The 11,831-nt window shown below is 43.8% G+C and overlaps 3 non-coding genes across 3 annotated transcripts; 1 reads left to right on the top strand and 2 right to left on the bottom strand.

Annotated features, from left to right (window-relative positions):
* Positions 1-2,981: 2,981 nt before the first annotated feature.
* Positions 2,982-3,084, top strand: LOC140208823 (U6 spliceosomal RNA). Its single transcript, XR_011888944.1, has one exon. It is a non-coding gene; the product is annotated as a U6 spliceosomal RNA (small nuclear RNA).
* A 6,508-nt stretch (positions 3,085-9,592) lies between these two features.
* On the bottom strand, positions 9,593-9,665 carry trnav-cac (transfer RNA valine (anticodon CAC)). Its single transcript has one exon. It is a non-coding gene; the product is annotated as a tRNA-Val (tRNA).
* Positions 9,666-11,419: 1,754 nt separating this feature from the next.
* On the bottom strand, positions 11,420-11,513 carry trnai-uau (transfer RNA isoleucine (anticodon UAU)). The gene is made up of 2 exons: positions 11,476-11,513; positions 11,420-11,455 (listed from the first exon to the last, which is right to left on the bottom strand). It is a non-coding gene; the product is annotated as a tRNA-Ile (tRNA).
* Positions 11,514-11,831: the final 318 nt, after the last annotated feature.

The raw sequence follows: 11,831 nt of genomic DNA, 5'->3' as shown, positions 1-11,831 counted from the left end.
AAGACAGGTCGGTGGAGATGAGTCCATGGTCGGATTTGCCATGACCTTACTAAACGGCGGACCCGGCTCGATGGGCCAAATGCCCTACCCCTGTTCCTATTTCATATGTTCTTCTGTTTTTATGCTTGCTGCTCGTATGGTTACATTTGGTTAGCACATCCAGCGGTGTCTTCTGCTAATACCCAAAAGTAACTTAACGGCTTCATTAATTCTTCACTTAGTCCTCTATCCTTGTATTTTCGGAAAAGTCGAATGTTACGAATGTAAACCTAAGACTTTATAAAACTGCGATGTTTTGTGCTCTTTTGATATGTTCGCATAGGAACACAGTCCAATCAATTTCCTTTCTCCTGCCGTACCTGGACATTACACGGCTCTCTAGTGATCGGTTGCCTCTAACAGCTCACTATGATTATCCGCGGGCAGTAATGTCCCATTATCATGATCAATATTTCTCAGATGCTGAAGTACAAAGACCGTAGTGCATGTTATATTCTTCATTCAGATTCCTGCCCCTATTTCCTTCCATTGCGACTTTCTTTTTGGTCGTAAATGGCGAAGGGAGTCGGAGTAGTGACAATAGTACTGGTTTCTTTGGTTGTATGCTGGCAGGAGATGTTTGGAAACAGGCTGACTTTCATCGTCATAACCAGACGGGTCTGCGTCGCTACGTCCACCACCAACCTCCTGTTTCACATCCAGCACCTGTTTATTATTTCTCTGTGAATGGGGATGTTGGCCCAGAAAATTTCCTATCGGCTGCAGACACTTGATTTGATCTCCAATGTTACGTTCCTTTTCTGAAAATAATTCTGACAGTTCATTCAAAATGTGTTTAAATCAGCATACATTTTACTCTTACTTCCACTTCGCTGCAAACTGAAGTTCTTCTTATCACGCACTCTTTTCTTTCACAAGCATTCTAAAACTGATTCAAATACATTATTTACACGCTCCTCGCAACCACCTTCCTCGCAAATACGTTGCCTTCTAATTAAGGTTGACAGCTTCTCTTCAAGACGGGTCACCACATCATGGAACACATGATTGCTTCATCTAATCAGTCCCTCTGTACTCCATTTTGCTGCCGTAATTCTACTCAATTCTCAATTAAGCTTCCTTGTGCTCCAGCTTCGTTTAAATTCCTTGCCTCACATCATCCCATGGGTAATCATCGAGAGCCTCATCACAGGCCCTTAATATCCTTCGTACATCCCTGACCAGCGATGTCCCCACACTGAGGAGAGTTCCACGTTACCGTGTAACAATCAGGGTAGAATTCTCAGTACGGAAGATGTTGAGCCTGTCGGAGCAGGTTATCATTTCATTGTTAATCCAGGGGATTATATCAATAAAAAATACAGTAGATTTCATAAAGGAAAATGTGTGCAGATGCGGCTGAGACTTCAGAAATTAAACTGAAGGGAAATGCTGGATGTTGAGTCAGTTTCAGAACAACGGGGTCGATTTAAAATGTTTATTCACGCTGTGCAGGGAGCTTCCGAACCCAAGGTCGTCAGAAGCACAATAAAAACAATAGATTAATGTTGAAAGTTCAAAGTAAAATTTATTATCAAAGTACATAAAACATACAACCTGAGATCCTTTATTTTCTGCAGGCATCTTTAGCAAATCTATAGATGAGGATATGGATAAATAAATATATAGGTAAAATATTGAAGAAAAGACAGCTATAAAAAGAATAGAGAAAAGATAGTAATGATGTTAACCGTACGGCATATGAAATAGTGAGAGCAATAGTCAAGAGTTATATTCGGACTCCCAAAATGCAGGTTGAGAAGTAAATTGCCGATAATGCTAAGACTGAGGGGAATAGAGGTTCTTCCTTGTCGGAGAAATATTAGGAACTGCACTTAGACACGGAGGAGATCGCTTCAACTGATCTTTATTCATGATGTCACGGGGAACTGTTCCCTAAGAGCGGGGTGTCAGGGTTCCGGAAACAGCTTCAAGTACAGCTTCATTGATACAGTTGAGTACATATCAGTAAGCTCTACAAGCAGGGGTTATCGGTTAGTTATCAGCTGTTCACGCACCCATGAGCACAGCATGTTCCATTGTAGGATGCAGGCCTTGGGGTTCAAATCAACATTAAAGGACAACACTCACAGTCAAGTCCTGATACTTGACATTAGTGCAGACACACAATACATTCTGTTGCCCTTTGATCACGATAAGGAAGCCGCTCTAGCAAAAATATGCTGATGTGTGATAAAGAATTACAAAAACAGGGACAGACTGATGCGTTGCCCGCCACCACCCCGCACCGCCCCCCCCCCCCGGCCCCCAACTCTCGCCTTCACAGGTTTCAGGCATTTATTTGGTTTAGTCCATTTTAACCCTTTGACGCTTGAAAATTCCTCCACAAATCACTCCTTGTTGATCTATCTTCCAGATCAACAGCCTAGTACGTTGTTTTCTTCTTTGTCCTGAAAAGAGGGTTCGTATCCTTCAGGGAAGGGACAGTCGCTTCTCGGATACACTTTCTCCCCCAGCCAATGCTCTTCACTGGCTATGGACCCCAACATCTGGGGAACTACTGGGGTACCTAAAGGATTTACAATATGTTTGATCCACTGATTACAACACGGCCTTAATGCTCCACATACACAGCACCCGAGAAGACATATCACTACAATTATTATAACTCCATGGATGATTCACAACCTCCAGCTGGAGAACCAGCCAGTAAGCCAGTCCCACTAGCTCGCCGGCCCCTGCGTGAAGCCATCTATGTAATCACATATTTCACCTATAGCATAGGAAATAATATACCACTCGTTCCTGACATGGGTGATAGATTTATCTCCTGCTATGGCACAGACCCCTTCTTGTTGGGCAAGTTCATAGTCAACGGCATAGCGAGTCTGTTGAGCATACAGCAGCAGCTCTGCCAGTTCTCGGTTGTTAGCATTAAACCCATCTATTGCACTGTTGCCTAAGATAGTCAGCCCACACATGAGATGGTTTCGATTTTTTGCAGCTATGGTACGATACAGAGAAGATTAGCATGGCCCCTGCGCAAGGATGACACGCAAATTCTCAAAAGTGAACTCAGGCATAGGCATATGGTCGTCTGTGGCCGGACCTGGGGCCTTAGTATTTTGCTGACAGATGGCACATCTTTTCACAACCTCAGCAATGGCTGTTGTTATTCCTGGCGCATACCATTGCTGTTCTATTGCATGTAGCATCCCTCCTCTGCCCATGTGGGCCGCACATCGATACCAGTTCCAAGATAGATACAGACATGAGGCTTTCTCCGGCAACCGAGGGCCACACATTGGTACAAGTTCCACACTGGAAGCAGAGTGCTGAGGGTTTCGGTTATCTAATAAGCCGAGGGCCGCTCTTCGGTACCAGTTTCACAATAGGCACGCAATAGTTTGTACTACAAAAGCAGAAGGAAATGAGATTGAAAGGTGAGCTTGAATACGCCCTCTATTCTGCACAGACTTAGATTGGTGACGAAGTGGAAAATGAGAAGACACTGAATGGGGAAATGGGACAGAGATAGTCATGAAGTCACAGATTATTACTATAGAAAATAGGTTCTTCATTCAATCTAGGCCATCCCTCTGTGATCTTCCGCCTCACTCCATTTTTCTGCACCCTCCGTCCCTCTCTCATACACGTCCCTACACAACCTCCACTAAAATGATACAATTGAATCCGCATCTATCAGTTACGCTTGGAGTTCCTTCCACGCTCGCTCGGCCCTCTGAGTGAATAAATTCTATTACATATACTTCTTGCATATTTCAACTTTCTCCCCAAGCCTATGAACTTCAGTTGTAGATGTTCTCAAAGGATATGACATAGAATATAGAAATCTACATCATATTACAGACCTTCCGGTCCACAATGTTGTGCCGAATATGTAACCCACTCTAAAAACTCCTTAGACTTTCCCTAGCGCATAGCCCTCTGGTTTTCTAAGCTCAATGTACCTGTCTAAAGGGCTCTTAAAAGGCCCTATTGTACTCGCTTCCACCACCGCCGCCGGCAGTGCTTTCCAGGCACTCACCATTCTCCGTGTGAAAAACGTACCTCTGGTATCCTCTCTGTACCTATTTCCAAGCACCTTAAAACCATATCCCCCTTGTGTTAACCTGGGGACAAAAAAAAACCTCTGACTATTCAGACGCTCAATGCCTCTCTTCATCTTGTACATCTCTGTCAAGTGACCTCTCATTCTCCGTCAGTACGAGGAGGAAAGGCCAAGCACACTCAACCTGTTCTCCTAAGGTACGCCCTCCAATCCAGGCAACATCCTTGTAAATCGCCTATGCACTCTCTCTCTCCCTCTCCCTCATCCACACACCCTCTCTATAGTATTGACCCTGGATGGGGAAGATCTGCGCGCATTCACACTGTTCATTTCCCGAGTTCTTCCTTTCAAATTATCGCTGCACTCTTTGAAGTTTATTGATATTTCAAAACTGTAAGTAGATGGCCAGAACAGCCCACGATATTCTATGTACGGTCTCACCAACGTGTTGTACAGCTTCAACAAAACGTCCTGATTCGTGTACTCAGTGATCTGATTGTGAAGGCCTCTGTGATTCGAGCTCAATACGACCCGATTTGCCCATGAAGCCGCTTTCCTGGAGTTATCAATCTGTATCGCCTTGTCTCTTTTTAAATACTGCGCACTAAAGTCCACATATTCAATATGTGCGTCGAAACCCGTTGCACCCTTCCTCACAACGCAGACCGTCGCACACTGTGTGTATTAAATGCCATCTGCCAGTTTTCAAGCCAGCTGACATCAAGCTGCAAGTTTGGATGGAGTTCCCGGCCGGAATAGCGCCCCCAACCTTAGGGTCGTCCGTAATTCTTCTGATTCAGTTTTCTACATCGACATCTGAGTCAGTAACATACATGATAAATAGCAATGGGACTAACACCAATCCCTGCAGTAGACTTGTCACAGTTAAAACATCAACAGCCCACTCTCTGCTAATCCGGACATGAACGCTCATCAATCCGTCCGTAAACCGCAGCTAATTTCCTCTGGGCGGGTAACTTTTTATTACCAAAGGTCCCTGGAACATTGCTCCCGATCTCTCTTATATGCTCAGAAGAACATACGCACAACGTGTTTTATTGTGATACATGTCATCAGCTGTTACTGTGACTTTCTTCATTCAAATGACTCGAAATGACAGAAGAAGCGACAGAAAAAAATGATCCTATCTCCCCGTTCAATAAGGTATACTCCATTTCACCTGCCGAGCTGGTGTCCCGCCCTCAATGTCAGAAGCGAATGTGCTCCGCTGAATGGGATAAAATAAATATGTTTGAAGTTGATTGTCTATGTTGATTGTTCAGGATGATTGTCTACATTAGAAACAACACTGATCAGAAAATATCCCATTTCAGCAGCTGACATCAGAAGTCTTGGACAGTACATTGGCGACGTTCGCATTATCCTTTCTTTAAAAGTTAATAACTAGTAACATCCCTTGGGGATACGAATTAATGGCACGATTGCAGAGTGAGAAAAACACTTTAATGTAACTATTTGTGTAGCTGGCTGTCCCTCATGCGACAGATGTCATAACCACACTAACCGCCTCAGTGGAATTACTCTAAATTGCATATAACTCTGTAAAACCTGCCACCAGTCCATATGAGCAGTTGGAACATTCCGTGCAACTGAACGCTGCCTCTGACGGAATATGGGATATCCAGCGATTTACCACATCGCGGGCATTTTCTATCCTGCAATTGTAGCGATCGGTATCCCTGGTAAGATACTGGAGCTGGTCACTCTGTGTATGGTGCCGTCGTCATCTTGCTTTCGTTCGGTTGCACTGTTTGGACTTTTACTGAGCACAGATGCTACCTTTGTCTGAAATGTGTTTCCAGAATTGAGGATTTAAGCATCTGATATTTTTTCTTATTCAACTTCCATATTGTTTCTATGTGATGCTTTTGTCAATGACGTTGGTGCCGATATTGCCATAATTCCATAGTTTCACTTTGCTCGGTTTTCTGAACCGACAGTGGTCGCATTTCCTGATCAGAATCTTTTTCAACTGACCGGTCAGTCGAATATCGACACTCTGGTCTGTTCTTCCATAAAACGCTAAAACATAACTTATGCATTAAATCTCCTGATTTCACTGTAAATAAACCATTCAGCTTTTTCACCTCAAGTAATTTAAATGGTGTTGTTTATTGAGCGATCGACCTTCACTAGTACGTGAGTAGTGGAAATCAGATGTCCGGTTCTAATTTGTTGGAAAGTCGCCAACCAACTGCCAATACTCTCCGTTATTGTCCAGCCAGTGTACACGGACAGAGTCCGCGCAAATTGAATTTCTGCATTTCAATTTCAAAAACAAAAATCATACCCTGCATAGCATTGGAAAAATGGTGGGCATTCAGACATTTGCGGCGAACGATAATTTTGTGTTGTTGTTGTTGTTTGTTTCTCTCTCTCCAAATTTCTTGTAGTTAATTTAACGGCGATTGTGATCCTATCTCGGGGAAAGTGCGGACTGTCCAAATGCATCACCCGTTACCTGGTTGGAATGGCAACAGCGGATCTGATGGTGGTTATAGTTTTCGCTTTAGTGGACCGGACCAACAATATCTACATTTATTCCAGATCCCTGCTGATCACTCCTGTATGCGCTCTGACAAATGTATTATTTGGTGTGACGAGAGACTGTTCTGTTTGGTTTACGGTCAGTTTTACCTTCGACCGTTTCATCGCAATATGTTGTGAAAAGCTGCAGGAACGATACTGCACCGAGAGAACAGCAACGGTCATCATGGTGACCGTGGTTATAGTGAGTTGCGGGAAAAGTGTCCCGTTTTACTTTGCTCTTGAACCTTACGTCATCATTGACAACATGCCGTGGCGTTGCGTCCTCACACATGAATACACTACTTCACCCGTGTGGAAAGGACTCGAATTACGAGAGAGCATTTTAACATCATTGCTACCAATCGGCTTAATTCTTATCTTCAATGGGTTAACAGTAAGACATATAATTGCGGCAAATAGAGCCCGCAGAGGGCTTCGGAAGAGCAGCGATAAACAGAAAGATACCGAGGTGGAAAACCGCAGAAAATCGATGATCTTATTGTTTGCAATTTCAACTAATTTCATATTGTTTTGGATGCCCTATATAGCTCATCCTCCGAAATGGCAAGTGGAAAATTACTATTACCAGGACAGATATTTCAGTTCCCCGGTATATATACTGCAGCAAACTGGATTAATGTTTCAAATTCTTAGTGTGTGCACCAATACTTGTATCTACACACTGACACAAAGGAAATTCAGGCAACAGCTGAAGGATGGAATGAAATATGTGTTTACGTTAACTGGCCTTCTGTGTAGGTAACGCCAACTCCAATTCCAATTCAGCGAAGTTTTTGAATAAAGCAGTTTAAAATTCAGTAGGTTTGGAAAGTACGTCATAAATTCAAACAATCATGTGCCTGGTCATCCTGAAAAGAATAAATTCCAAACTATTACAGAGATCTGACAATAATCCGGGAAACCTTACCGCAGCATAAAAGCCAGGACCAACAGTCTCCGGGACAGCTTCATCCACCAGACCATAAAACTGACTAACTCACGCTGGTTTGAATGTTTTTCTATGTTCCATTGCCTGTTCCATTTATTATAAATTATTATAAATTACTAGGATGGCACATTGCACATTAAAACAGAAACGTAACCTAAAGATTTTTTTTATTCCTCATGTCTGTGAAGGACGTAAGGAATAAAGTCAATTCAATTACAAGGGAAGGAATGATTTCCGTACTTCTACAGGTTCAGGTGTTTCAAAATGCTCATAGTCTGGTAAAAGAGAGTAAAGGGAAAGCCTTTTAAACAAAGGCGGAGCTTCATAGTAGCACAGCGCGGAAAGCGGGGACAATGTGGTGGGATTGTATGTTAATGGACTGTGAGTGGAACTCAGAAGTCGGAAGGGAAGAAACACTCGTTTGAGAGTATTCTGTACAGACCTCCCATCACCAAAACGAAAACAACACACAGAGACAGTGACAGATCGGGAGATAGATTTTGCACAGCTGCTTATATTAACACGGCTGTTGTCACAGGCAACTTAAACTTCACTGATATTCATCGGCAATTCCTCTGTTTAAAAGGTTTAGATGTGACAGAATTTCTCAGTTGTGTACAGGCAGAAGAATTGGTACAAGTAGCGGGCAGGTGGACTAGTGAACAGTCGATCCTGTGCTAGGATCACCAGAAAGTGAAATGGATCAGGTAACTGATCTCTCCGCGTGTCAGCAGTTCAGATGGATAGAGCACAGCGATTCGACATACCTTACACTGGGATAGCAGCAGACAATATGGAATGCACTTAATTGATACTATTGGGTAGGAACGTTGGAGCCGATTTTGGGAAGCGATTTGTACCTTCAAATGCACAAGAGAAATATGGAGATCGTTAATGCAGTATTGATTGGGATTCAGTATTAGCTTCTTTCATTGAGGTGGGGATCGGATGGCTCCGTAAAGTAACCCTGGTTGATAAGAGATATGGAACACCTCTTCAAGAAAAAGAAATAAATATACTTAAGGTTTTGGAAGAAAGGATCAGACAGTGCTATGGAAAGTCACAATGTAGCCAGGAGGGATTTAACAATGGACTTAGAAAAATTAAAAGGAGGTATGAGAAGGCATGAGAGAGCCGCATTAAGATAGGTGAAAAACAGGAGGATGACGAGAGAGAGTGGGAGAGATCAGAGATAAAAGAGGAAACTTGTTTGTAGTGCAAGGAAGCAGTGACACTTTGATACTTTGCTTCGGGATTCACCAGTCAGTGAGACCTTGATGAATGTGGATACAGCGAAAAAATGCAGGTGAGCTGAGGCATGCAGACACTTAGAATTACGACCTAGAAGCTGGGAATACATGAAGATAAACCATTTCCCGGTGCTGGAAGGTATGTAATCCAGGTAATTATAGAAAGCGAGCGAAGATGTTGCAGCGCTTTTGGACATGACATTTGCATCATCACTGTCCACAGAAGTAGTACGGGAGGATGGGAGAATGGCAAATGTTACTTCTTTGTGCAGAAAATGTAATAGGGATAGTCTTGGATAGGACCCTGGTCAGACCCTACTTAGAGTACTGTGCTTAGTTCTGGTCACCTGACTACAGGAAGGATGTGGAGCGATTTAACATCTTAAAGTAGTTTTGAAATTTTGCAGGACACGGTATTTGCTCCTGATGTTTGTCTGGATGGGAACATTTGAGATGTCCGCTCCGGTGAAAACACAACGCATCCTCCGCTCTGCGACAATAGCTTCGAACCGCTAATTCTCCCGTTGCGCCGTCTACGTCATCCACGAACCTACTTATATTTAAATCCGTTTATGTTTTCCTGGAAATTATATATCATTTTTATTATTTTTTCTTTCTTTACTTTACCATTGTCAGGTTTGAAATACAATGTGCTACTGCTGGAAAAGCGGATGTTCATGTACTTACACCCTGGATGCCCACGACAGTAAACCTGAACACGAACTGAAAAGTTCAGTTTCAAGTTCATCCCAAACATTGGAGCCCAAACGATGTTTCTGCCCAGGATTGAACTGGGGACCTTTCGCGTGTGAAGCGAACGTGATAACCACTACACCACAGAAACTGTGCAAAGCGCTCAATACTCTGCGCTATTGAGCAATGACCCGAGGCACCCCCCCCCACCCTGCTCTGCAATACAGCAGGAAGAACAAGTCATTGTCCACCGTTCCTCTTCGCTTTCAGTGACAATTATTACATTTATGTGACATATACAGTTACATGCATTAACAATTCCCTGTGGGGTGCTGGTCAGGGCGTGACATGTAACAGGTAACTGAACTATGTTGCTTATATACAGCAAGAATTCAAACAGCAAACACGAGGAAATCTGTAGATGTTGGAATTTCGAGCAACACACATAAAAGTTGCTGGTGAACGCAGCAGGCCAGGAAACATCTCTAGGTAGAGGTACAGTCGATGTTTCGGGCCGAGACCCTTCGTCAGGGCTAACTGAAAGAAGAGCTAGTAAGAAATTTGAAAATGGGCGGGGGAGGGGAAGATCCAAAAAGATAGGAGAAGACAGGAGGAGGAGGGATGGAGCCAAGAGCTGGACAGGGGATTGGTAAAGGGATATGAGAGGGTCATGGGACAGGAGGCCCAGGGAGAAAGGAAAGGGGAAGGGTGAAGCCCATGGGCGAAGGGTATAGTGAGAGGGACAGAGGGAGAAAAAGGAGAGGGAGAAAAAGTATTTTTCTCTCTCTCCTTTTTCTCCCTCGCTCTCCTGTCTTCTCCTATCATTTTGGATCTCCCCCTTCCCCTACCACGAGGTTGCGCTCCAGCTCACGGACTAAATTCAACGGCGCCTTTAAGATTTCTCACCCTGTCTCTCTCGTCCGTTCTCATCACCTCAGATTACAAGTTAATTGAAAGTAACTGAACAACGTGCCGATACACTTATAGACAACAGGACGCGTTACAAGCCGGAGTTACTTGTGAGATAATACCAGTTGTAGAATAATGAATCACGGCCAATCGTCACACCGAATCCACACTAACACCAGACACACCATCACACTGATATTTCACTGATGATCATGTTCCAATCTGACCCGTCGGATCGCAACCAGACAAAGACATGAAAGGCCAGTTATACGACCGATTGTGAAGGAAATTTATATTGGGAACAACAACCTTCAGGCAAGTAGATCAAATCAAGGTCCCAGTGGAGGGATCGCATTGCAGCTAGAGGGATCTGACCATTGGAAATGGAAGATCAGCACGTCAGTAGAATCGGGGGAGGTGTCCTCTCTTTAGCAGAGGCTTGGTGAACACGGGACATGTGAGAATTATTTTATAATTCTGTCCTGAAATAGTGGAGCTTCATGTTGAGAGAGAGGGATAGAGATATCAGCATCTCGATACCATTTCTGGCCATTGAGGCCACGATTAATATCTCTTTTGTTCGCGTGGGCCTGAAACAATTCGCCGTTGTAAGTAAACATTGAGCTTAATCGACAGCACAGCGAACCAAGGTGAGGTGCAATTACAGTGTTTCTGAGGCATGGCTTCAGGAAAGGTCGGGTTCGTTGTTTCACTGCTTGGTTAATTGAATTGAGAAGACAGGAATGTGTTGGGCTTGTGATGTCCTGATTCAACAAAGAAACCGCCTGTTCAGGCACGTTCAACAAAGGGAAGTGAGGCTACGCGTGTTGAGCGAGAGAAGCAAACAGGGAGAATGTTTGCAGCCCCGCGGGCACATGCCTTTTAGTGAATAAGGTCAAAGGTGCATCGCTTCGAAGTTAAATGCAAGTAATAAACAGGGTGCTCAGCTTGAAAAACGCCCAGTGACCTGGGCGTTGCAAGCATTAAAATCACAAGTGCTCTAGGTGAGGCTCGAACTCACAGCCTCGGCATTTCTCCGCCGTGTACTGCCATATAAGTACCGCGCGCTAACCGATTGCGCCACTAGAGCCCAGCGCTGCAAACACTTGGTTGTAAATATCTGGAAAGCAAAACTGGAAGAAATTCCAATATCATGGAGCAAACAGCACAGAAATATACGTGAAAAGGCCGTTCGGCCCACAGTGTATTGCCGTGACATCTAAACAGCAAATCAAAGGTACTCAAACTCTAATTAATCCCTCCTTCCTACCATGTCCATATCCCTCGATCTTCCTGACATCCATGTGGATATCGAGTCATCAAAAGTGCGTATCAAATACCGCCTATAAATTTGCTGATGATGCAAACATTGTAGGTAGAATCTCAGATGGAGAAGAGAGGGCCTACG

Source organism: Mobula birostris, chromosome 13, assembly GCF_030028105.1.
Source record: "Mobula birostris isolate sMobBir1 chromosome 13, sMobBir1.hap1, whole genome shotgun sequence".
In the NCBI taxonomy this organism is placed as follows: domain Eukaryota; kingdom Metazoa; phylum Chordata; class Chondrichthyes; order Myliobatiformes; family Myliobatidae; genus Mobula; species Mobula birostris.
This window is presented reverse-complemented; position numbering and strand designations above follow the sequence as displayed.